Here is a 4963-nt window from a genome sequence, read left to right as displayed (position 1 = left end):
CACCTATAATCCTGGTTGGAGGAACCATCCCAACTTTTAATGGAATAACAACCCAGAGCCTTTAAATCCATGGCCAATCATCCCTCTTAGCTTTCCATAACAAGCTAGACTTCTTTCCCTAAAAAGACACTTACCTTAGAAGATGTTCTTATGCAATACATGACAAAGAATGATGCCATCATTCAGAGTCAAGCAGCTTCATTGAGAAATCTTGAGACTCAATTAGGCCAACTTGCTAACTCCATAAATAATAGGCCCGAAGGTGCCTTACCAAGTGACACTCAAGCCAATCCCAAAGGTAAGGAACCATGCTAGGCAATCACTCTAAGGAGTGGAAACAAGGTTGAAGGGGCAAGTAAAAAGACAATTGAATCTTCAAAAAACATGTTGATGATGAAAAGGTAATTGTTGGGAATGAAGTTGAAATTGAAAAGAAAGATGATGGGAAAGTTGAAAATCAAGTGAAGTCTTAGTAAATCATCCTTCACCACCTTTCCATCAAAGGTTTCAAAAGCAAAAGCTTGATAAGCAGTTTTAGAAATTTCTCAATGATTTCAAGAAACTACACATAAATATCCCTTTTATTGAAGCTTTGAAACAAATGCCAAGTTATGTCAAGTTCTTGAAAGACATTCTTTCCAAGAAAAGAAAATTGGGTGAGTTTCAGACTGTTACTTAAAAAAGAATGTAGTGCAATTCTTCAAAATAAATATCCACTAAAACTTAAAGATCCTAGTAGTTTCACAATTCCTTATAATTTGTTCTTTGCTAAAGTTTTAATTGATTTAGGTGCAAACATCAATTTGATGCCATTGTTGATCTTTGAAAAACTTGGTTTGGGGGAATGCAAGCAAACTTTTGTGACACTACAACTTGTTGATTCTTCCTATGTTTATCCAAAAGGAATCATTGAAGATGTTCTTGTCAAGGTCGATAAATTTATCTTTTCAGTTGATTTTGTGATTCTTGTCATGGAATGAGATAGGCAAATTTTGATAATTCTTGGAAGACCATTCTTGGCAACAGCTCGAGCTTTAATTGATGTGCAAAAAAGTAAGCGTACCTTGCAAGTTCAAGACCAACAGGTAACATTCAATATTTTTAGAACTTTAAAATTTCCCATGGAATCTGAAGAATGGTTTTTGTGAATTTGGTAAGTAGTCTAACAAATGTGGTAATTTTAAAAGAATATCCCATTAACCCACTTGAAGCATGCTTAGTTGCTAATTCTAATAGGGATGATGTTGAATTTCTTGAATATTCAAATTTTTTAGATGCTCACTTAAGATTTAAATTTAATCACTAATTTGAGTCTTTAAATGTTTCATCTTCTTTAATGCCAGCTTTTGAGCCCTCAATTGAAGAACTACCTACCTTGGAACTTAAACCTTTGCCAACACACTTGAGGTATGCTTTTCTTGGAGACTTTTTTACTCTTCTAGTTATTATTTCTACTTCTCTTACTAACATACAGGAAAACAAGCTGTTGATAGTACTTAGGGAGTTTAAGAAAACAAAAAGATGAACCATTGTAGATATTAAGGGAATTAGCACTTTCATATGCATGCGCAAGATTCTCCTTAAAGATAGCCACAAGGCCATAATTGAACATTAATGAAGACTCAATCTTGTCATGAAAGAAGTGGTCAAAAAAGAAATCATTAAGTGGTTGGATGTTGGAATTATTTATCTAATCTTTAATAGCACATGGATAAGTCTAGTACAATGTGTACCAAAGAAAGGGGAAATGATTGTGGTCTCCAATGACAATAATGAACTGATTCCTACAAGAACATTGACTAGGAGGAAAGTTTGCATGATTATTACAAGCTTAACAAAGCTACAAAAAAATATCACTTTCCTCTTCCCTTTTTTGATTAAATGTTGGATAGATTGGCTGGTGAGGATTATTATTGCTTTTTCAATGGTTATTCTAGGTACATTCAAATTGCCATAGCCCCTGAATATTAAGAAAAGACTACATTTACATGTCCTTACGGTACTTTTGCATTTAGAAGAATGCCATTTGGATTATGTAATGCCCTTGTCACTTTTTAAAGATGCACGATGGTCATATTGACAGACATGGTGGAACAATGTTTAGAGGTATTTATGGATGATTTCTCTATTTTTGAAAATTTTTTTAATGATTGTGTCATGAATCTTGCTAAGGTACTCAAGAGATATTGTGAGACCCTGTCAAGCTCGATTGAAAGACAGTATTATACCGAGTGGTACAATTGAGTTAAATCGAGCCTTGAACTAGTTCAAATAGAAATTCTAAGAAGAAATTGAAAATTTTGAAACCCACAGAATGGCTTAGAATAGTGATTCGGAGTTCAAGGTCTAGTTTGGAGTCCATCAGGAAAATTGACCGATTAGGGACAAAACGGTCATTTTACCATTTGATGATTAAATGGAGATTTCTAGCCAAGATTTGATCACATTTGACCAAAAATAATTATATGAAATATAATTATGATTATTAGAGTATAAAATGATGTTTAGTAGTGAAAAATTGTGATTCCCGGTATTTTTGGAGTACAATGGCAAAATGGTAATTTTACCACTAGAAGACTAAATGGGAATTTAAAAAAAAATGATTTTTGCCCCATTTGGTTAATATTGATCAATATTAGTGTTATTTGAGGTTGAAAAGTGGAAATAATGTGATTCTGGTACATTTCGGAGTATAGGGGTAAAATTGTAAATTTTTTGCTCCGAGGGCAAATCGGTAAATTTTTTGCCCCAGCACTTGTCAAGCCCAAGGGATTTTAAATGTGGTAGGATTGGATAAATACCAGAATAATTGTGGTGGAAAATTAAGAAGAAAAAGTCAAAAAGTTAAAAATTGGGCCAATAAGCATGTGACACGTGGCATGCTTGATTATTTTATTATTTTCTATAGAAATCAGCCCATTAAATTCCCAATTCTCTCACCATATTCGGCCTAGACAACCAGCAACAAGAAAAAAGGAAGAACAAAGGGAAAAACAAGAAAACCTAGGTGAAAATTCAAAGAAAAAGTGAAGAAATCAAGGAAACAAGCTAGGTAAGTTAAAATTTCTTTAATTCCCCTTGATACCTAGCTTACCCATGCTTTTGTTCTTGATTTCCATGGTTGAATATTGAGTTATCATGATGAATTCAATTCTGAAAAATGGGTATGGAAGAGGAATTGTTGTTGGAATAATTTGATTTTAGACTATGTTAGTGTTTAGGGATAGTTAAGCATGGTTATGAACAAAAACACAAAAGAAATATTCAATTTCTCTAGGGTTCCTTGTTGGCCGAACCATGAGGGCTGAATATCAATGGGGGATTGTTTTTATTTCAAGGAAAATGGCATGGAAAATGATGAAGTAAGGTGAAACGGTTATGTAGAAAAAAATTCGATGCTAGTACACCAAATGACCAAATTTTTTCTATAAGGAATTGTGAGGGTTCTAATGCTGAATTTGGCTTTATTTAAATGTATGTGGTAAATTAAGGTATTAGAGGAGAAATGAATTAATTTGGAGGTGATTTGGACACAATCGCCGATTAATCGGGTGATCGGTCGAATTTAATCGATACCGTGATTAAGCGGTAATCGGACATATTTTTGCATTTACATATCAAGCATTAGTAGTTTAAATTAATTTATATCAATTTAGGGACAATATAGTAAATTCCTCGACTTTGTTATTTGTCAAGGTGGTGAGACGTCCGGAAAAGGCAAAGGAATTACGCCTGAGGACTATTAGTCAGAGTTCACCCGGAATCCGAATTTTCGACACCTGTGAGTGGACTGCCTATCAAAATTGTTTTGGGAATATGACTGTTTTGAACAAAGTGTTTGAATGATTTTATGCAATTTTTCATGAAAATGAATGCCTTGGGAACAAGCTTTTGAGAAAAGGTTTATGTTATGAAATGTGGTTATTATGGATTTCTATGTGGCTGCATTATGTTGATATACATATATGCTTGAATATAATGTTGTGTAATTATGTTGACTCGGCTATGTGCGAGTAGGGAGTGCGCATAAGCCGAGGATGACCCGGTTATGTGCGAGTAGGGAGTGCGCATAACCCGGTGATGACCCGGTTATGTGCGAGTAGGGAGTGCGCATAACCCGGTGATGACCCAGCCATGTGCGAGTAGGGAGTGCGCATGAGCTGGTGATGATGATGATGAGCTGGTGATGATGATGATGGGTTGGTGAGATGATGATGATGGGTATATGTATATATATATATATATACATATGTAAATGTGTGTGTTATAGCAAATTGATGGACAATGATTTATGGTTGTAATGTACGTGAAATTTGACACATTGTACTTTGAGAATTTTCATGAATTTTATGTTGATTTTATTAGTTTAGCAGGATGGCTTTTTGTTGAGTGAGGAAAAATGTTTCTCTTGTTGCTCCGTTTTCGCTGCAACGAAATTCATGCTCGCTGCAGCGAGAAACTGTCGGGTTTGGAGGGGTTTTAAATAGGAATGAACTAAATTGCATTGTTTTGAAACAAGTGCATCATTATTTTAAATTCTCCCTAATTGTTGCTTGTTCCCTTCCTTGTTCACTCACTGGGTTTATACTCACCATTTTCAAATTCATGTTTTCAGATCACGAGGTAGCTGATAATTAGGACGAGGTGTCCTTGTAGACCTGTGTCCATCTTTTGGTAGGTGTCTCGGCATTCGGTAGCTGTATATTCATCCGAGTCCTTTTGCTAAAAGTAGAGTATTATTTTGTTATGTATAGATGAACTTAATGTAAATTTTAAATGAGTAATGCCAGTATGAGTTGGCAATGTATATCACTATTTTGATTCAAAGTTATGAAATATGACTTAGTGATAATAGATAGAATTATAAGTAAGATAAATAATAGGCTTGCTTAGGTTTAGTGGATTACGTCCACTGGATCCATGCGCCGGTCATGGCTCGAAATTTGGGTCGTTACAATGTTGG

General features: G+C 34.7%; 1 long non-coding RNA gene across 1 annotated transcript; it reads left to right on the top strand.

The window, feature by feature from the left end:
- LOC108660601 lies at nucleotides 3023–4654 on the top strand. Its single transcript, XR_001926393.1, has 3 exons — nucleotides 3023–3052; nucleotides 3697–3781; nucleotides 4616–4654. It is a non-coding gene; the product is annotated as an uncharacterized LOC108660601 (long non-coding RNA).

This window comes from Theobroma cacao, chromosome 2 (genome assembly GCF_000208745.1).
Source record: "Theobroma cacao cultivar B97-61/B2 chromosome 2, Criollo_cocoa_genome_V2, whole genome shotgun sequence".
NCBI lineage: Eukaryota > Viridiplantae > Streptophyta > Magnoliopsida > Malvales > Malvaceae > Theobroma > Theobroma cacao.
The sequence above is the reverse complement of the archived record's forward strand: the minus strand, read 5'-3'. Positions and strand labels throughout refer to the sequence as shown.